The 22,704-nt window shown below is 41.3% G+C and overlaps 1 protein-coding gene across 31 annotated transcripts in view; it reads right to left on the bottom strand.

Annotated features, from left to right (window-relative positions):
- The window catches only part of NRXN1 (neurexin 1), a 1,923,519-nt gene that overhangs the window by 1,319,072 nt on the left and 581,743 nt on the right, over positions 1 to 22,704 (bottom strand). Inside the window, exon 1 of one of the 31 annotated variants that reach the window (XM_077485583.1) lies at positions 13,678 to 13,809. The exons of the other annotated variants lie outside the window; for them this stretch is intronic. The gene's annotated coding sequence lies outside the window, so the exon portion shown is untranslated. Of the gene's footprint in view, positions 1 to 13,677; positions 13,810 to 22,704 lie in introns of those variants that run through there. 31 annotated transcript variants of the gene reach the window in all.

Here is a 22,704-nt window from a genome sequence, read left to right as displayed (position 1 = left end):
TAGCAACCTCTACTTTATTTGACTTTCATTGGTCAAACAAAAATAAGAAAACTCCCAAAAATATGTGTTAAAAGCATATCAATGTGCATAAAAAGGTGCAGAAAATACAAAAAAAATGTGGACACAGTGGTGTGAACTTAGCCTTACTTAGATACCAGCACCAGTGTGTACAGCATGTGTGGGAATAGGTAATGGCTTCTCCAAGGCTGCCCAAAGCCAGCGGGCGCTCCAAACCTTGTTCTGGTTCATAGGCCGATAATGTCACACAGGACCTGGAAGTAACAAACCCATGGTTCAATGTGTGTTTTACCAAGATGGCATCTTCAGGAAGACACACACATGCTGTACACACTGGTGCCGGTATCCAGGCACCCTGCCATGTGAGTGCAACTATTTCTTTGTTTTTAATGCCAAACTTTTAACAAAATACTACACTATGATACTCTTTAATACTTCGACTACTGAGTAACTTCACCTTTGACGGGCAATCATTTGGAGGAACATACTGGAGACAGAGATTAGGAGAATAACAGCCTACGTGGGCAAACAGTGCATTTTGACCTACCTGTAAAAAAGGGGTCAGACATTGCTGGTTTGTCACATATGGACTTTTAATTATTTAATTATTCAATTATCATGCTTCAATCAAGTTCATATGGATTTACCCTTGTAGCATGATTTATGGTTATAATTTATTGTCTATTTTAAGTAAGCGCCTACTCTTTTGTTTTTTTACCTCTTGATTTTTTGCCATGTTTTTTAACAGTTAAGAGCCCCTTTCACCATGGCTTATGGGTCTGTTCAAACTCATTAAATTAGTATGTTGATGTCTATCAAATAAACCCGATCTCAAACAAGGCTATTTAAAAAGAGAGATGCTGAGAAACATCAGTTAAGAATTCACTCACACTTTCTGATCAGTTTTATAGAAACCATTTTATAGAATATAATGGGAAAACTATGATCAGGTAATTACTTTAATTCCATCTCCTGTTATTATATGGATATGCAGACAAGTAACCACAGGTTGTTAAACAAATAAAAGCCTCATAAAGATGACATCCTCCTTTTACTCCATTTAAATTTATGTTTTGTTCTGAGAGGCAGCACCTTCTCATTAGGTTTGCATCTGCAAATTTGCGAAAGAAACATAAGATGTGTGTTATGAACTAGAGTTTCAAACATTATGACAAATCTGTATTCTACAACCCTAGTGAAAATATCTTTCTTATTTTATAACGAATGCTATTGGCAGAACAGGACCCAATCCACCGAAAACTAATACTTTGACGACAGACAATTCTGCCTCTGCTGAAAAAGATGTAACCAGGACATAGCCACAAATTCCCAACATCCCCACCAATCTGGTTCCCTTCTCCAGTTTACTATTTCCAGTAGTATGGCAGCCCATTCCAGAAGCAATAGGAGGTAAATTGCCTTCATTAAAAAAAGCTGGGTCATATAAAAAAAACAGGCACAACATTCCATGATCTCTGTAGATCTGATGGGTCGGCATGAAAATATTAAGGAGAATCAAAAAGTGGTGAACTAGGAATTCTCTTTAATTATTCTTACTTGATTGCTCTTTCTATGGAATTTTGCCCTCATACACCAGAGACCCAAAGATCTCCATTTTGTAAATAAATATACAATCACACACCATATGCTTCAAGTTGTGGTAACTACAGTCACTAAAATCTCATATATGCTTTAGCATGTCAATGTGATTTAAAAAATAGTTTTTAGTCTTTTTAACCTTGCTATTTTCATTAAAACAACGGCCAATTTCCTGCCATGAAGGTTCTTGTTTAGACACTTCCTGTTATAGGGTGACAACTTTTTCACAACTGTGCTCCTGTGCTGTCACTCTGTCACACGTGGCCCTGGCCACGCCAAAACATATGGAACGGGCATGGGCCACCTTTTTTCACTATCAGGAAGGAGGTCCAGAGCAATGATGTGCAAGTCAACACTGAATTGAGTGCATGTAGACCGGAAGTTCCTCAAAGGGGCTGGTAAGGATCAATAGCACAGTGATGCAAGGATGGAAAAATAGGTGAAGACAATCATTTTGGGAAAACAAAACATGGCATTTGTTTTAATGTATAGTGTTTTAGCTTTAAAGATTAGATTTACAAAAAAAAATGGACACTGGCATGATGTCCTAATGGCCAACTGTCAGGAGTGTCTAGCACTCCTGCTCCTCATTACAGCATCCTGGGTTGGCTGTGGCAATCTTCTTGTCTGTCTGTCCACCTGCAAGGTGATTAATGTGGCCAGTCTTTGGGTGGATACCAAACCCGAATCAAGCAAACCAAACCTGCAGTGTCATGCTTGTGATACTGTGTTTGTTACATGTGTTCAAGATGCCCATTTGTCCGTCTTGCTCTGCTGTTTGAATTCCGTTGTTGATGACCTCTGATCAGATATCGACTATTCTTCTAAACTCTGCCTTGTACCTGAAGTGTGATTGAACCACTCTGGCTGTCTGCTAATTGCAAGTACCTGTTTGTTTTTCTCCGTTTGCGCTTGCCCTGGTGTGATAGCCAAGCACTATAGCATTGTGAATAAGTCCTAGGGGCAACCAAGTACCGGTAGGCCTGCTTGCCTTATGGGAAAGGAGTCTGCTATAGGTAAAGAACACAGAAGCTAGCTAATGTGTCTGACCACCTGCATTAGGAGTAAGCATTTCATCGGCTGTTTATTCAATTTATACAAAGCAGCATCTTACTGAAGTCTGAAGTTTTGACCCATGCATATAAATTAGTTAAGAAAAATTAAGAGCCATTGGGTATGAGAGGTCTTTAATTTTATCTTTTTTTCCTAGTGCTGATGTGAGCTAAGTTTTACATTTTTCTTGTTTGCATTACAAAAAGGTATAACACCTTCAATATGTGCCTCACTGTATTCACAAATATATGTGCCAACAGATATTAACGCTTTTCTTGAATCTAAATCAAATTATGTCATCCTAAAGAGAAATAGGCTCTAATCGTCTGCCTATTGATATGTGCTCTGTCTGTTTACACAGTAATAAACAGACTTCTGTAAAGCTAGTTAAGGGAGTTATTACCTCCTAAAGAGACCACAGTACTGCCCCTGAAAGTGCCTTTATCTTTTCTTTTCTGTGAAGCACTAAAACACCATCACCCATGGTTATCATCTACTTCCTAGACCAAGATGTTGATTCAAAGATAATGCAACCATGTAAATCATGAGTCCTTTTACATTGAAACATAACTAATTGGCCCTGCAATTAGGTACTCATCACCTCATTTAGTGGCACTAAATCTCATACAAGTAACACACTCATCCCATCATTTAGAAAGTAGCAGACAGGTCTTTGAAGTATAAGACACACCAGGAATATAAGTCTCACTAAACAATACCTAGGCCTGCCCATTACAGACACTGCTGTGTACCACCCATGGCCATTGTTCTTGTGATGGTGCCTCAGAAAAGTATCCTTAGCACATGGAGCATTAGGCCGCGTACACACGGGCGGATTGTCTGCCCAACTAAGTTCGTCAGACAATCCGACAGACAGTCCGTTCAAAATTTGCATGAACGGACTTGACCACACACGATGAGCAGACAGTCCGCTGAAAGCGTGCGTGATGACGTGTACAGCACGTACGACGGGACTAGAAAAACAACGTCCTATACACTGCAATGCAACTTTCGGCCGTGTAAATCCTTTCTGAGCATGCGCCATACTTAGTCCGTCCAACTTGCCTACACATGAGCGGACTGTCCGCTGAAACCAAGTTTGGACGGACAAAACCAAGTTTGAACGGACTGTCTTACGGAAATTCCGTAAGACTTTGTTCGTCAGATTGTCCGCTGAAAAAGTCCGCTGAAGCCCACACACGAGCGGATTGTCCGCTGAAACATGGTTCAGCGGACTAAGTTGGACAGACAATCCGCCCGTGTGTACGCGGCCTTAGGTAAGCACTGTCTGATAAAACGTAACATTGTTTTTTCTTGTAAAAGGTCAAACATACCCAATATGGTAACCCTAATCTATTCAAAACAAAAAAAAGCTTATACTGAAGTTGGACTTTCTTAAGGTTTGCACATCTCACTGGCCACTAGCATTATTGTCTTGAAAGTCCCTAATACTTCATATGGGCTTTTTACTGTAAAAAGTCAAAGATACCCAACTGGTTGGTAGCAGCAGGATGAGAGCGCTTGAGATGGCTGACGAAAGTCTGCACACCATGAACACTGATGCCCCAGAGTATCACAATTGGACAGCAAGCTGTCTTCAAGAAAGAGCCAGAGTGTTGGGTCTCAACCACAGGGGACTGAATAAGGACTAGCTGGTCCATTTGCTGGAGGAAGCTAGCCAGCTGGAGGAGTCAGTTACAGATGTGGGTCAGGCATTTTCCAGGGAAGACAGATCACCTCCCAGCCCAGTCAGCAGGAGCCCTTGAGTCATATGGTATGAGGAAGATATGACCATTCTTGGAGAGGATGCCAACATGGAAAGGAAGCTGCCAGCCATTGAGAAGGCGCAAAAGAGACAAAAAGAGTGGGAAGCTGCAAAGGACCGTGCAGTCACCCCTGTACCAGTCCCTGTAGTAAGGGAAGCCCCAAGAGTCTCCGGCAAGGACTTTAAGCCTTACCAAGAACATACAGGAGATGTGGCTAAATGTATATATTGTAAAGCACTGCGTAAACTGTTGGTGTTATATAAATCCTGTATACTAATAATACCCAATTGAGTAACCCTTCCAAATTCTATTCCAAACTGAAAAATAAATATTTTTGGCTGAGTTTGGGTTTCTCAAGACCTGCTCACAGACCACTCATTCTATACTAAGGATTGGTGTTGCTTCTGAAAGCTTGTCTGTCACCCAATTTGTGGAGGACAATACTCTTTTAAATCAGACCTGGTTTGTTCAGCTGATAGAACATTGTTTCCCAAGTTTTAAAAATGTATACACATTTTAGTAAAATATTAACTTCAAAGTAAAATCTATTTCAAGGTTTTCAACTAAGCATCTCTAAACTGATGTTTTCATTGCAAAAATCATTAAATGTAAAAAATTTACCAGGTGTTTTGCTCAACTCTTTTTTAGCATAATAAAACAATTCCCATCACATTTATTTATTTTAAGACAGTAACACCAGCGATTCAGAGTGCAGAGCAAGAGACAGGAAAAAAATGACATGAATTAGTAAGTGGAGCATGAAGTCGGAATAGCAGCATAAAAGATTCATTGCATGGAACTGTCAGAAAGGTAGGAGCTGATATGACTCTACAGATAGACAAACCATTAGTGAGTCTACACTTGGAGATGGAAGATGTCTCCCCAAGAGTGAATAATATTACAAGTTTGTGTGTCTACCCTGCAGATAGAGAGGGATGAAGGGATGACAGAGGGGAATAATAGCACGGCACATTTTGCTAAAATAAACTACTCGACAAAAACAAAAGGTCACAGTGTGAAGATCAATCTTGTTCCAGTGAGCCCATCGGCAATGGGCTTTGTCTATGGCTTCAAACAGGCAAGTACAAGATTAAAGGTCTGCTAAACCCAAAGAGTAAAAGTTACACAAAGCTCCTACACCATTTGAAACAGGCTTCAATACTTAGCACCGAGGAGAGCTAACACTGCAGTAGATTACTTCAAAGAAAGACCTGATTATTTTTCTAAAACAAAAACAAATTTAAAACATTACCCACAAGAAAGAAAGAAGAAATTCGTATTATTTCAATTTGAGGTTGAATCCAAACACCACTAGGAGTCAGAAATTGTTTTTCTATTATAGCATGTGTGGCCATATGGCCTCATTGCTTTAGATTAATGGTGTATCAAACACAGGGTGGTACTGTGGATACAAGACATGGTGAAACATGCCACGTCCCGATATTTGGAATTTTTAAATAGAACCGTTGTTGAAGGTGATGGACTTTATAGGCATAAACACAGATTTCTTTAAAAGAATTTATAACAGAATTTATTCACAAAAAGTAGTGCAAAACATACATTAAATTGCATGAAACACTAATTGCCTCAGAGTATAACGATTACACTGTCAGTGTGGTCTATTTAAATCACAATTGGATAACAGACTCATACATTTCCATTTTACTGTAACAAATATATAACATAGGCAAAAATGAAAAAAAAAAAAAACAGTAATATGGACAGTGTATCATCGAATTGCCCTACATGTTACGCATTATACAAACGCTTCATCAGGAGCTTTTGGCGTTTTTTTTAAGATTTTACCCGGGAGTCCACCAGGGGTAAAGTCCTCCAAATGCAGTCAGTCCCAGGATACCCCAGAAAGTAGGAAATCGCATAGAATTGGATGGTTACAAAAAGACCACCATAATCTTAAAGATCAAGTGGTTAAAAGTATTTCCCCGCTCTGCGACAGCACTACACATACTCAGGGGCTGCTGTTATATGCCATATGGCCCCATCCCCACAGGCAAAGGGCTGCACTCAAAAACAGGTATCTGTACTACAGTAGCGGTGAACTCTGTTGTTTCATTTACTGCGGAATGGGGTAGTTCAGATTAACACATTACAGCACGTTACTGGCTTCATAGAGACATAGGGGGTTATTTACGAAAGGCAAATCCACTTTGCACTGCAAGAGCACCTGAAAGTCGCTCTAAATCTAAGAGGTAGATCTGAAATGAGGGGACGCTCTGCTGATTTTATCATCCAATCATGTGCAAGCTAAAATGCTGTTTTTTTATTTTTCTTGCATGTCCCCCTCGGATCTACAGCGACTTTACTTCCAAGTGCACTTGCAGTGCAAAGTGGAGTTGCCTTTCATAAATAACCCCCATAGATCTAAAAAAAAATTTGAAAAGACCAGTGGTGGCTGGTGCTAAACTTTTTGGGTGGGGCAGCAAACAAACCCCCCCCCCCTTCAGGTCCGCACTCACCCCTCCATGGTCACGGCGTTGCGGCTTCCTCGGGTTCCCCTTCTGCCCAACCCAATCTGCCTCCTATCCTGATTGGCTGGGAGGAGAAGCCGGAAGACAATAACGAATATTGATTTGCTAGTGTCACAAATGATTGGGTTTGGAAAGCAATGCTCTGCACCCCGAGACCAACCTTTTTAAAGCCAATTAGAGCCTCGACTCTAATCATGTCGCTTGAAAAAAAGCAAAAAACTCATAGAAATGTATGAGTCCAGCACCCCGCATGCATCCCCGCATGCAAACAAGGGGGGTAGTGCCCCTGTGCCTCTTATGGACCGGCCGTTCCAGGAAAAGACATTGAACTGTTAGGGACCCCAAGGTTTCTGGGGGCCAAAATCACAATAGCAATGGCCCTGAAAGCCCCTTGGTAGACCTGACGGAGATGAAAAGAAAATTGACGTGGATAATGATTAATTAAAAGATTGTCAGCATTTTTAAAGATGCAGCCTCAAGGTTTAAGAGGGTCTAGGATACCTGGATCCACCACCTCCAACATCCTGCTTCATTGAGGTGTGGATAGTTTAAACATTTCTCTTATCTTCCTTTCTTTTCCTTTCTTTCCCTTCTTCTCTTATTCTTTCTTCTCTTGTTACATTGAGTGACGACAAGGTACCCCTCCAGTTTTTACAGATTGGGATTTTGAGTATATCTCCTGTTAGTATTGATTCGTTGTCAGGGAACAGTGGGGTACTTTGACATAGCATTGGTGTTACCCACTAGTGGGTGAAGTACTATACTTATGTCACATATCACCAGTGCCTTATTGGTCTGCTGATTTTGACTTTATCCTCCGCCTGTTTTGCAGGACTACTACGCAATTGTATTTCTTTAATGATGTTCAACTTCATTGTTATGGAGGTAAAACTTTAATAAACATATTAAAACAGAAAAGACATTGAAAGGCTTTAAAGCCCAAATGAATCTTCAGTTTAAATAAGATAGATACGGTGGGGAAAAATAATTATTTGATCCCCTGCAGATTTTGCAAGTTTGCCCACTTACAAAGAAATTAAGGATCTATTTATTTTTTTATTATAGGCATATTTTAAATGATATAGACAGAATATCAACCAAAAATCCAGAAAAAAAACAACACATAATACAAATGAATTGAGTTGCAGTTCAATGAGTAAAATAAGTATTTGATTCCCTACCAACCATCAATAATTCTGTCTCCCACAGACTGGCTACAGTATGCGCTCATGTGGTACATAGATTAGTTCTGTCAATTTAAGAAGGTGCTCCTAACAACAACTCATTATGTGTATAAAAGACACCTGTCCACAGAATCTCTTTCATTCAAACCTCACCATCATGGGCAAGACATCATTTTCTCCACTGTACATTCCAGATACATAAAAAAGAGTGCTTACAGCTAATTTTATTTGAAAATCAGTCACAGTCTCAGCAGAAAAGCCAGTGTACTGCCCACATGCTGTAGAAAAGGCCTCTTCCGTTATGTGTGGATGCAGAGGTCTCTCTGCAGCGGTCAGACACACCCTCTGTTGAGCTCTCCAATGAACAATAAGCATAAGCTTGGCTGACTGCAGAGATTTTGGACTAACTCAGGTCCAACCTCTGAAAAGAAACCACTGCTTTCAGAGAGCCAGGGTCCCCCTCTACAGTGTGTTGACAGTCTTTTTTACTGGCTGTAGATGCTTTCCAAAGACACCTTACTGTATGCATTTTTTCCATCGTTTTTATGCACCTGGAAGGTATTGTGCTGATTAAAACGTAGGCCAAATTCTAAAATGACCATGGAACAGCATGTACAGTATCTCACAAAAGTGAGTACACCCCTCACATTTTTTGTAAATATTTTATAATATCTTTTCATGTGACAACACTGAAGAAATGATACTTTGCTACAATGTAAAGTAGTGAGTGTACAGCTTGTATAACAGTGGAAATTTGCTGTCCCCTCAAAATAACTCAACACACAGCCATTAATGTCTAAATCGCTGGCAACAAAGGTGAGTACACCCCTAAATGAAAATGTCCAAATTGGGCCCAATTAGCCATTTTCCCTCCCCGATGTCATATGACTCATTAGTGTTATAAGGTCTCAGGTGTGAATGGGGAGCAGGTGTGCTAAATTTAGTGTTATCGCTTTCACTCTCTCATACTGGTCACTGGAAGTTCAACATGGCACTTCATGGCAAAGAACTCTCTGAGGATCTGAAAAATTTTTTTTTACTCTACATTAAGATAGCCTAGGCTATAAGAGGTTTGCCAAGACCATGGATCTAAGCTGCAGCACTGTGGCCAAGACCATACAGCGGTTTAACAGGACAGGTTCCACTCAGAACAGGCCTCACCATGGTCGACCAAAGAAGTTGAGTGTGCGTGCTCAGCATCATATGCAGAGGTTGTCTTTGGGAAATAGATGTATGAGTGCTGGCAGCATTGCTGTAGAGGTTAAAGGGGTGGGGGGGGGGGGGGGGGTCAGCCTGTCGGTGCTCAGACAATAAACCACACACTGTATCAAATTGGTCTGCATGGCTGTCATCCCAGAAGGAAGCCTCTTCTAAAGATGATGCACAAAAAAGCCCGCAAACAGTTTGCTGAAGACAAGCAGACTAAGGAGATGGATTACTGGAACTCATAAAGGTCTATGGAGCATCCGTTCAGGTCCGCCTAAAAAACTGACATTTCACAAAAAAAATGGAAAGGTGCACCAGGGTTGGCCAGGATATTTGGAGTTATTTCCCCTTTCCATTAAAGTTCAATTGGGCTTTCAATTTTTGGATGGTGGCCCTAGTAGTGAAACCAAAAACAAAATCAAAAGTATGTTGGGAAACAGATTTTTGTAGTTAGCTTTCAGCACAATTGCAAACTCTATCACTATCTATGCTGAGCTGATGCAGTGCAGCAGACAGTCAAAACAATAGATTCATATTAGGAGTAACAATGTTTAAATAACTTTTCTGACATCAACATTAATTCAGTTTTTGCCTACTTGGCTTAATGAGCAAATAAATGCAGCCAACGATTAGATAGTTGCACAGATTGCAGTAATGTATAAGATGTGAAATGTATATAAAAAAGTTTCATAAAGTATAATACCCCCCCCCCCAACATGTTTAGAACCGCTTCTAAAGAGAGAGGAAGCAAAACCATGCTAATTGTCTCTGTTCAATATTAGAGAGTAAAGTTCAATTGGAAATGTGATGTTGCCAGTGTAGAACATGAAACCAACAATTGCAGTGACAAATGACATTTGAATTGACCTGAAAATAATGTGGATAGAAAGGCTTTTTATCTAATAAGGAAGGTGTTATGTGTGATATTTCATGGTTAAAATGCTACAGTGTGACATTAGACGGACTAATTATGTGAAATCTGTTGCTGGGCTGTAATTGGTGGTTTCAGATAAATCAAAACAAATGCTGACAATCTTTTTAACATTCACAAAACATTGAATAAATAACTAAGTAATGTTTTGTCCAATAAGGTAAACCTTTTGCCTAAAGCTAAGAATCGCCCTAATTTTAGGATTCCATAAAATTACTTTGAATCAAGCAAAATATTCCCATATCACATGTTCCTAGAGATGGCTTGAAGTGAGTGCTGTAGCACCTACCATCCAGGGAATTGGTGGTCAACACGAGTCAAACTGGGAACTGGTAGTCATAACAAGGGAATGGGAGGAGAGGGTGTGAACACAAGTCAAATGGTGAAATGGCAGTCAACACGAGTTAAACCAGGAGCTGGTAGTTAAAACATGCCAAACTGGCAACAAGTAGTCAAATCAAGCCAAACTGGGAATCATTGGTAAACCCAAGTCAAATGGGGAACTAGCAGTCAACATGAGTCAAACCGGGAACTGGCAATTAACAAAAGCCAAACTGGGAAATGTTGGTGAACAGAAGTCAATCCAGGAACAGGTAGTCAAAACAAGCCAAACAGGAAATGGGTGGTCAACACAAGTCAAATGGGGAAATGGCAGTTAACACAATTAAACCAGGAGGCAGTAGTTAAAACACCCCAAACAGGGAACCAGTAGTCAAAACAAGCCAAACTGAGAAACGGCAGTCAACACAAGTTAAACCGGGAACTGGTTAGTTAAAACACAAGTCAGGCTGGGAACTGGTAGTCATAACAAGGGAATGTCAACACAAGTCAAACGAGGAAATGGCAGTCAAAATGAGTTAAACTGGGAACTGTTAGTTAAAACATGCCAAACTGGTAACCAGTAGTCAAATCAAACCAAACTGGGAATCGGTGGTCAGCCCAAGACAAATGGGGAACTAGCAGTCAACATGAGTCAAACCAGGATACTGGCAGTCAACACAAGCCAAACTGGAAAATGTTGGTGAACAGAAGTCAATCCAGGAACAGGTAGTCAAAACAAGCCAAACAGGGAATGGGTGGTCAACACAAGTCAAATGGGGAAATGGCAGTTAACACAAGTCAAACCAGGAACCAGTAGTTAAAACACCCCAAATTGGGAACCAGTAATCAAATCAAGCCAAACTGGGAATTGTTCATCAACACAAGTCAAATGGGGAACTAGTAATCAAGTCAACATGAGTCAACCTGGGAATTGGTGGTCAACACAAGCCAAACCTGGGACTGGAGTCAACATAAGTCAAAGCAAACTAACATCCAAGAATTTATTAAGGAGATCACATCAGAGTAGTAAGATTTCATGGCCACTTAGTACCCCTTCATCAGGCATACGAACACTTTAATACATTATTGGATGTTATTTTAAAGATCCATGGCGTGCTGGTGAAATATGTTTTGATTAATATTACTTTGGACTCCTCCTTTAACATAATGGCACATCTTTTTGTTTTTCTGTTTTTGATAAACTATTTTTCTTTATGTTGCATTCCTTTGCTTTTGTATTTCTTATCTAGGAAGTCATGGGTTCACATGTGCAGGACTTGCAACTCTTGTGTCCCACGCATGCAATCCTAGCACTCTACTATGATAATTTTGTCTATACGTTGCCATAATTGCAGATCCCATGGCAATTGTAATGCCGGACCTGGAAGAAGTCAGAAAAAAGCTGTGCAAAGAAGATTTATGATGTTTACATTGCATAACTGAAAGCAACAATTGCATGTCTCTTTTCACCAGTTGTGAATTAATAAATAGATCAATATTGGCTGAGTGCTATAGGATACCACCCTATGTATGAAGTTCTCTATGAAATAAGCCCCGTAGAGTATACTGTAAAGGGAACTAATCCAGCAGCAGCAGTCAGACATCTGAAACCCCTGCATTATAGGAACTGCATGGAAAAAGTGTGAGTGCAATGGATTAGAACGCTCGGGGAACCTATCTCTGCTGACAGATCAGTTTTATTTTTGTCAGTACAGCATAGTGAGTCCTTCCTCCTCGAACAAGCTATTCCCGCTGCAGGCATGTTATCTATCTCCCGCTGTACCTCCTGGAGCATGCCTGCGTTCTGATCCTTATTATGTCGTACTGGTTTAAAAGGACGGCTATCTACCAATATAGCTAAGGTAAAGCATTATATAACTCTCTCTATTAGGAACCTTGCATATTTTAAATGTACTCCTGTGTGTATGTGACAGGGGGCATTCCTATCAATAGAATAGAATTACAGAGCATGGATGTGACAAAAAAGAGGCACCCAGAAGACATTGCCTATTTAGTATTATAATAAAGCAACAAAAAGATTTCTTGTAAACAGAGAACTGAAATATAAATGCTCATGGGCTCTTATGGGTTGCTGCACTGAATGCAGTTAAATAAATATATATATATATATATATATATATATATATATATATAAATAAGAGTAAGGGTGAACTCAGGCGTGTTCGCAACTCTACGTGCCCGCGCCCGCCAGGGAGCTGACACTCTGCAGCGCTAATCACAGGTAGTGAGACATTTCCTGATCTGTGCAGCCGCGGATCAAGAAACGTCTCACTGCCTGTGATTAGCGATACGGAGTGTCAGCTATCTGGCGGGCGCGGCCATGTGGAGTTGCGAACACACCTGAGCTCATCCTTATATGAGAGCTGTTCTGCCTGTCAAAATGATTTGTATTTTTGTCCACCTGGGCCTGATTTTTACACCGCTCTGCCATACGGCACAACTTTGCCTGACACGTGGTGGAACCTGAACTTTGCCACAGTTTTACTTTCACTCTTTGGTCTCCCCCTCACTAGTGATGAGTGTGGGCATGTTTCGGACTAAGATCCATCTGTCTGAGCCCACCAGGAAGCTGTTACCTGTATGGGCCAATCATCTCTGGCCCTTTGTATAAGTGCAGCTGCAAGGCAGGGAATGCCATGGTCGGAAATGATTGGCTTGTAGATGTGACGGGTTTGGCAGGCTCAAACACATTGGTTCAGGTCTTAGTATGAACACACCCAAGCTCCTCATACCCCCCACGCCGTGGCTAGATAGAGAAGCAGCACACATATGAGCATGTCTCTCTGTCACTCTGCTCTCTCGCCACCTATTGGCATCTTCCTAACTCTGTCTCTCTGCTCTCCCCTCCTAAAAGCATACTCCTTGCTCTTAAATGGCTCTTTGTGCTGCTTCTCCATCCCCCAGTACAGTGACTCCAGGTGAGACGAAATCAAATTAGGGAACTTGAAATGCTTGCATAGCAAAAAACAAACAAAAACAAAAACAAAAAATAAACACAATAAAAAGCCCAAATCCCAGGGTATGAAAAATCCACCCTTTCAGTGGAAATGCTCATTATATCTAGGTACAGTGCAGGCTGTTTTACTTACCCGATTCCCTGCCCTGGCTGGCTCCAGCACTCTCCTCCTCTGCCTGGAGTTTCAGTTTGTGGGCCAAGTCTCGGTATGTGGAAGAGGATGAAGTGTGACTGCGGCTGGTCCCTGCTGGAGCACGAAAGTAGGTAAGTATTTATTAAATATTCCAGCACCCCTATACATCATGGGCATTTCATATCATGGATTATTTTTTCATATTCCTGGAGTTGGGCTTTAAAGGCTGTGTAAAGTAGAATTATTGCCCCTTAAATTGCATCTTCCCTTTGAGTTTTCTCGTAGTCCCTCTGCAATATCCGGAAAATATCTGTTGATCCTGCCAGTGAGGTCTACCTAATCTACCTAATGTACACAATAGGGTGGCGTGTGCATGAGGTGGCTATCAGCATTTCATTGTTGATTTGTATGCCTGTATCTTGTCAATCAGCACATGGCCACACCTATTGCTGCCCACTGCTTTCTGGATTGACCACATTGCCTCTGTTGCGGAAACCTTCGCATTGTGAGCGGCAGTGCCTGGGAGGGGAAGCATGTGAGACACAAATGAAGGAGGATTTGGCTCAATCAGGTAAGGTAAAGAAAGTATTTTTTTTTTCTTATTGAGGATTGTGCATCACATAGTAAGTGGATTTGGGATTGGTTTACAAGAGCTGCATTAATTGTGTCTTTTATATATGCCTGGAGTTCAGCTTTTTTTAACAAGCCCAGTGGTGTTAAAACCCATTCATCCCAACTGTCCCTGACTCCACAGGACTGTCTCAGGTTTTTACCAAAATCCAAGCATCCCCCAGGTTCACCACTAATCCTGCCACTGGGTGCTAGGAATATTGCCAAAACCAACCACTGGTTCTAGTGGTTGCAAGTTCAAGTCTAGCAAGTCCTGTCATGGTTATATAGTTATATAATTAGTCAGGTTAAAAAAAGACATAAGTCCATCCAGTTCAACCAAAAAATAATAATAATAATAATAATAATAAAACGATCTCAATCCTTCACCCACAGTTGATCCAGAGGAAGGCGAAAAACCCCAGCAAACCATGATCCATGACCCAGCAAGGGGGAAATAAAAAAAATCCTTCCTGAAAGCCAATCAAATTTTCTCTGGATCAACTTTACCTATAAATGTCAGTACCCAGTCATTTATGTACATTTAGGAAAGAATCCAGGCCTTTTTTAAAGCAATCTACTGAGTTTGCCAGAACCACCTCTGGAAGTAGTCTATTCCACATTTTCACTGCTCTACTATGAAGAAACATTTCCTTATTTGGAGATGAAATATTTTTTCCTCTAGATATATAGCATGCCCCCTTGTCCTCTGTGACGACCTTAAAGTGAATAACTTAACACCTAGCTCACTATATGGACCACTTATGTATTTGTACATGTTGATCATACCCCCCCCCCCCCCCCCTTAATCTCCTAATCTCCTCTTCCCAAGAGGGAATAGATTCAGTTCCTCTAATATTTCCTCATAGCTGAGCTCTTCCATGCCTCTTATCAGTTTGGTTGCCCTTCTCTGCAACTTTAGTTCCCCGATATCCTTTTTGAGAACTGGTGCCGAAAACTGAACTGCATATTCCAGATGAGGTTGTACTAATTATTTATGCAGGGGGAAAATTATATATTTCTCTCTGGAGTCCATACCTCTCTTAATACGAGAAAAGACTTTGCTCGCTTTGGAAACTGCAGCTTGGCATTGCATGTTATTATTGAGCTTATGATCTACCAGAAGCCCCAGATCCTTCTCCACCATTGATTCCCCCAGTTGTACTTCCCCTAGTGTGTATGAGGCATGCATATTCTTAGCCCCCGAGTGCATAACTTGATATTTATCAACATTAATCCTCATGTGCCCCTTAGTTGCCCAATTAGACAGTGCATTAAAGGTGGCTTGTAAATTGGAGACATCCTGTAACGACTGTTTTCCACTGCATAGCTTGGTGTCATCTGCAAAGACAGATATGGTACTTTTAATTTCCTACCTGACAAAACTTTTGTATTTCTTCCCTAACATCAAGAGGAAGCTCAGGACAGGGAGCATGCATCTCTCAAATAAGTATAACTATATTTCGCAGGGATCCTTTAACTATACTAAATATACAGTTATTTGATGGTCTTATTAAAACAGCTTCAGTTGCCCCATGCTACCAGTGTCTGATATTCCACCATCTTACTGGGCAGTACAAAGAACTTTGTGCACAAAATTTAAGTGCAATCAGATTTGAAAGCCGTGTGTCAGAAATGGTAACAGGAGCTGTTTCCCGAGAATTTAAGAAACTACCAGAACAAGACATGATTGAAAGAAGTGATGCATCTAAATAGACATCTCCTATTGTGGTGACAATGCAGAAAACAGGAGGTATTAAACTGTGTGTTGACCTTTGTGAACCAAATAAAGCTGTTGTTATTGATAGTCAACCCTTTGCCACATATTGCGTAAGTATTTTCAGAACTCAGAGGAGCTAAATTCCTTTCTACCCTGGGACTTCAAAGCACATATTGTTAGGTTTTGCTGTATAAAGAATGAAGGGACCACGCTGCATTCATCACCCATGAGGGCCTATTCCATTTCAGAATGAACCTTACGGATTATTTTGGCATCCAGTTGTTTTCAAAGAATAATGTTTCCAATCCTCAGTAATGTGCCTGGTGTACAATACCATCTAGATGGCCTAATTGAGTATAGCCCAACTCTGGACCTTCAGGACAAGTACCTTAAAATTGTTCTAAAGAGCAATGAATCTGCAGGAACAAAACTGAATCTTTCTAAATGCTGCTTTAGACAACCTTAACTGTCATTTCTGGCCTTCTGGGTCACATTATATCACAAGAGAGAATATTGCCTGATCCTGAGCATATGAAAGCTGGGATATAGGCACCTGCTCCGTCTGACTTCAGCCCTTGCGTGTTTTCTTAGATCACGGCACACCAAATTTATTTCCAAGTGTGGTGTGGGCCATTTAGAGCATTAATACATGGAAATGCATGCATGGTCTGGTCAGTGATTGCACAGCACAGGCTTGAAACAGTTAAACAGCTCATTTTGAGCAGTCCAGTATTACCATTATTTCATCCTTCTCTACCTACTATTGTTACTGCAGATGCTTCAGAGTATGGTCTTGGTGTAGTCTACACCAGGTGCTTTGCAGACCAGGTAAAGGACATTGCTTTTGTATCCAGAACCCTTATAGAATCAAAATGAAAGTATTCTACTGAAATAAAAGAAGCATGTGTTTGGGCAAAAGAAAAATGGAGAACAAACTTCTGGGGCCACCCACTACGGTCAGAGCATAGTCTTTTCATTAACCTGCTTACCAATGCCATTCGGCATTATAACAGATGGTCAGCGCTGCTACTCAGTTTTAACTGCACAATACAATACAAACTGGGTTTGAAAAATGCCTTTCCTTTTTTTTTTTGTCACATTTACCCTAACCTACAGCTCCTACTAAACAGTTGTGGAAGTCAACACATTTACTAATATATATGCAGTTACTGGATCTGAGTTGCCCATATGTTGAAAGTCTTAAAATGAATTGAGAGTTATTCCATGACCTGACTATAGGATTAGACATGAACCACACTTAGATGACGGCTACATTTTCCATGGATCTCATTGCCTACCAGTACAAGAGAACTTGAGAAAGTGGCGTCCGTATACAACTTGCACATAAGAGTCACCAAGGAATAGTAAAAACAAAGCAAACACTATGTGAATATACTGGTGGCCAGTCATGGATACCCAAATGCCGAACTGCCCTATTAGCCTTATTTTACTTGTTGGAGTCATAAATAATCTGCTTTCATACACTCTACTGCTCCAGCCATTGCCATTTTCTAATTCTGCTAGGAAAAAGCTTGCTATTAATATTGTAGGTCTTTTCACGGAGACCCTGTGGATTTCTGATTTGCTCTAGCATTGAAATAGAAGTTTTGGATTAAAAAAAAAAAAAAGAAATATCCAAACTTACCTAGGTGGATGAAGCATCGATCCAATGGGGCATCTGTCCCCCTCCACCTATAAAACTAAGAACCGTGCGATCAAAGACCGCTGATCACTCGGTTCTAGGTCTTCAGTGAGAAGAGAGCCAGTGACTGTCAGTCACTGGCTCTCTGATCTGCCCTTTCGGTGCTCACTGGGGCACTGGGCTTTGGAGGGGGCAGGGGAAACAGACTCGGGCTGCCAGCAGTTCACTGAGAGGCTGAGCCAGCTGCCGGTCCAGGTATCTGGGTGGATCCTGACATTAGAGTTGGGATATCCCCAGAGTCTGCACCAACTGGGTGCTGTCGGCTGATAGCAGGCTTTAGTCTGCTGTCAGCTGAATATGGATCACAGGAGTGCGAAATGAAGTGCCCTCCTGTGACCTATAGGAGAAGTAGGGGCAAAAGAGCTTTTGCCCTACTACTCCTTTAATGGAATATGACAGTAAATGGTCCGAACTTGCATTTGTTTCAAATGCAAGTTCTAAACCAAACAACATTTCCAGTTGATTTTCTGCTGTTCCGTGCCTACAGTGGGATGCACTTTGGGTTTGATGAGCTCACACTACAAGCCCTGGACATCAAGTGTATAAGGGTCAATATCGAAGGGCTTTTATTTGTCTTAAAAACTGCTTATCTCTCTATACAGGTCCTTGAGAATGTAAAAGCAGCAGGAAGCAGGTAAAATGAAGGTCAAATGCATCTGTAATGAATTCTGAATGAGCTCAGAAGAGTCTCAAACTGATGTCAAATGCACGCTGCATCAAAGTCTATTGACACAGGCCAAAATTGGAAGAAACAAAACATCCACTGAAGCTTCTATTTTCTTACAAAAGTCTTTGTTTTATTACACATGGATAAAGATTATCATTGCAGATACTTGACCTTTTTTTTTATTTATTTTTTGCAGCATATAAAACTTTTACTGTTTTTGGCCAACATCATTGACTTTTGGACCAAAAAATTACATTTATTAACCTTAAAAGTATTACTCATTCACAAAAATCTTTTCATAAGCTGGCAATATCCCCGGAATGCTAAAAGGAGTGGGTGAAATAATGAAACATAGCTCTTAGATACATAGGGGACTAGGTTTTATGAAACAGCAAGACATTTTATTATAAAATAGAGCTTGGCATATGTCTGGATTACAGTTATCATTTTGCCAAAATTAAATATAAAACTACATCAGTCCGCAGAAGGAGGAAAATGTTATTTTATATCTCTTTTCTTTTCTCTCCTTGTTCCCTCTTCCGGGCTTGTGTGGAGCCTTGGTTACCCACTGTAATATCCGATCATTGAAGATTTGCCTTTAGCAAAACTCAGCTATTTTTTCATTATAGAATTCAGCTCTACCAAACACTCCTGTGAGGTTGGATTTTTTTTCATTAGGCCAAGCAAAGAACAGATGGGTCAAGAAGTATATGATCAAAATGACACATGTAATACAAGAGAGTTCACATTATGGAAGTTTATTGTATAGCTGCTGGAGAAGATTGGACTGCTGGCTTATAAGGTATAGGTAGAGGTGGGGGAGGGAGGGGGGGGGGCATTATTGAGCAAAACATTAAGGCTCGGTTCACAGTTGAAGTACGTTAATGCACACATGTTGATCCACGTTTTGCAGACTGTTAACATGACTCGTGCTAAGGCAGACCATTCTTTTAATGGGATGCCTAATACCAACAAATGCACCAAAAATGGTGCATTCCATTTAGTTACATGGTAGGTAAGGCTAAAAAAAGACAATAGCCTGTCCAGTTCAACCTGTGTAGTTGCATGTATCAGTGTTTATAATGCTTTCCCATATCCCTGTATATTGTGTGCTTTAAGATGTACATCCAAAAGTCTTTTAAAGATATCCATACTCCCCGCAGCCACCACCAATTGTGGTAGAGAGTTCCATATCCTTATTGCCTAACAGTGAAGAACCCCCTTCGCAGTTTAAGGTTAAACCGCTTCTTCTCCAGTATCATTGTTTGGCCCTGTGTCCTTTTACACTCCCTAGGACTGAATAGTTGTATTCCTATGCTGGGATCCCCATTGAGATTGAGATTGCTATCATATCTCCTCTCAAGCATTTTTTTTTTCCAGCAAGAATACATTTAGTGTTTGCAGCTGTTCCTCGTATTTGACGTCCTCCAGTCCCCTTATTAGTTTTGTTGCCCTTCTTTGGACTCTCTCCAGCTTCAGCACATCCCTTTGGAGGACTGGTGACCAGAACTGGACCGAAAGCTCCAGATGAGGCCTAACCAAAGTTTTTTAAAGTATCAGAGTTATAGTTTTATCCCTGGTGTATATACCTTTTTTCTGCATGCTAATATTCTGCCGGCTTTGACAGCTGCAGCTTGGCTCTGCATGCTGTTGTTCAACCTGTCATCTACTAGTCTTTTGTCTTTTTGTATCACAGTGCAGCCCAACACATTGTATTGCATTACCATGTACTGTATTATGCTTCAGTGCAACACATGTACAAGATACACTGGGGTGACATTAAGAATGAACAGCACCATAGCACACCAACATGCACAATTTGAGTTTGTGTGCATTACGGTAATGCCTGCACTATAAAAAAAAAAAAAAAAAACTCACACAAAAACTAAAACTAGTGCACTCCTTAGCAAAGTTCAACACTGTAAACCCAGCCTAAGAAAAAGACTCGAAGATAAGAAGTCCATTTTATCCCAAAATATTATGTTGGGTCTTGCTACTGATGTATCTCATTACCTATTTGAGTGATAACAACTAGATGTATAATTTTTTTTTACTATCAAGGCTGATAAACTTGGGCATTTACTGAATTATATTTCTATACATTTTAATATAACACTTTCATATTTATTGCTATTCAAATTTAAATGGTAGGATGAAAACCCTACATCTGATCAGGTGCTTGCAATAGACTATCCAAAGCGGAAATTCAGCCATCAACTCGATAACTCCTTAGTATTATCCTTTATTTGGCTACATCATATACACAGGATCAATGCTGACATGTTTCGGTCATTACAGCCTTACTCATAGCTATGCGCTTCCACAGAACTTTTTTCAGGAGGGGAGGGGCATCATTTTGGGGTCACCCATGCAAAGCCCCTCTTCGACAATGCCATTATCACACTATCATGGACAGAGACTGCAGATGTAGGACAGTCCCTAGGATAAGTAATGAATAATGGCCAACAAGCCCTTTTATCTGACCCAGCAAAACTACAGCAGTGATCCCTCCGGCTGGATGATCGCTCACTCTGGGTTCTCCGGGGGAGCGACTCTAGTCCGTGGTGTAGCATGTCTGTACCCTGGTAGTGGCTCAGTCTTTCTCTGGTGACACTGGGCAGCGTGGCTCTCTCTCTGGTGGTGCTAGGCAGTGCGGCTCCATCTCTGGCTTCCGCCCAGCACACTCCTCATCCTTTGTCATGTAGCGCTCTCTCCCTCAGCTTTTTTGCAGGCTGCAGTCTCTCAATATCTCTCTTGATCGAGCTGTAGCCTCCTCCCTGTGGAAAATGGGGACATCAATCTTTGGGACTACATGCCCCATACTGATCTCCTCTCCCAGTCTCCTTAAAATTGGCCCTCAGTTATGGCCAATAGGGAAGAAAGAGAGTGGGAAGGAACCTGGGCGGGGAACCTGGTGAGAGCCGCCATCTCTTCTCCCAGACAGGAGAAAGGGAGGAGAGCGGGAGAAGCCTCTGAAAGCCCACAGCTTGTCTTTCTCCTGTCACAGCACTGCCAAGTTCTCTGCTGTACTGAGCAGGGAAAAGAGCCCAAAGTCACACTACACTGATGGGGGGGCTTGACAGCATCTTGATAGTGTCACCCCACTGGCAGGTGGCACCTGGGTGCGGGCTGCCCGCACCCCGATAGTGATGCAACTGTACTGAATTTAAGATCCGATCCCTGATTCCAGGGGGGGGGGGACTTGACCCCCCTTGCCCCTACCTGCGGACGCCCATGCTCATAGCAATAAGTAAGGCTGTAATAGCTGAAACTGAAACATGTCAGCATTGATCCTGTGTATATGATGTAGTCTAATAAAGGGTAATACTAAGTAGTTATTGAGTTTCCAGCTGAATTTCTGCTTTGGATGTTCATATAGAGGAGTGGGGATGCCTTCAGCATGAGCACGGAATCTCAGCAAGTATTTCTCAATTGTGAAGTTGAGCTTTGGGTATTTTCTGCTTGTATTTACTTATAATATACTGTCTATGAGCAGCCTTTCTTAAACTTTTAGCAAGGGGAAACCCTTTATGGTCTCAGGGAGCCCCTGCTAATATCTACTATATCTACAGTTCACATTACATTAGTGTGATGGCCATTGGGAAGTATGCTTCTTATACTTGTAGTCATTGGGAGAATTCTTACAAATAGCTAAAAAGGTCATTGTTTCCAGTGGGAATGTATCTGAAAGGCAGACATTGCTTTTTGCTCAAGGTACCCTAGCAATCTCTGGAGGAACCCTAGGTTTCCACGTAATGTTGGTTGAGAAGACTGGTCTATAGACTGGTCAGGGGACCATCTTGTGTCTAATAGCATTGGTATTCATATCATACTGAAATTTGTCTCACCCACCTTCCCTCATTTCTTGTATGTCAACTGGATAAGATTATAGGATAAGATGATATAACAGCAGCTCCGGTGGTTTTTAGAATGGTGGGATGGTTTCAAATTTTAGGGACCATCTGGTGATATGGTGCTTTGGCCCTTAACCACTTCCCGACCAGCGCACAATGATGTACGTCGACAGAATGGCACGGGCAGGCATATTGGCATACATGTACGTCGAATCTTCAATGCCGCCGGCGCTCCCGCGCTGGTCAGGACCCCCGTGAGTCCGGTCGCGGGACCCGCAAACTCGATCGCCGCGGGCATGCCCGCGATTGTCTCACGGGATGGCTGAATGGAGGAAATGCCGTGTAAACAGCATTTCTCCATTCTGCCTAGCAACTAGTGACGCTGATCTCTGCTCCATGTGATTGGAGCAGAGATCAGTGTTCACTAAATGAAAGCCCGACCCCCCCACAGTTAGTAACACAGCCCTTGGAACAC

This window comes from Lithobates pipiens, unplaced genomic scaffold (genome assembly GCF_037356315.1).
Source record: "Lithobates pipiens isolate NorthernLeopardFrog02 unplaced genomic scaffold, aLitPip1_a1.2 Scaffold_18, whole genome shotgun sequence".
NCBI classification, from domain to species: Eukaryota; Metazoa; Chordata; class Amphibia; order Anura; family Ranidae; genus Lithobates; species Lithobates pipiens.
This window is presented reverse-complemented; position numbering and strand designations above follow the sequence as displayed.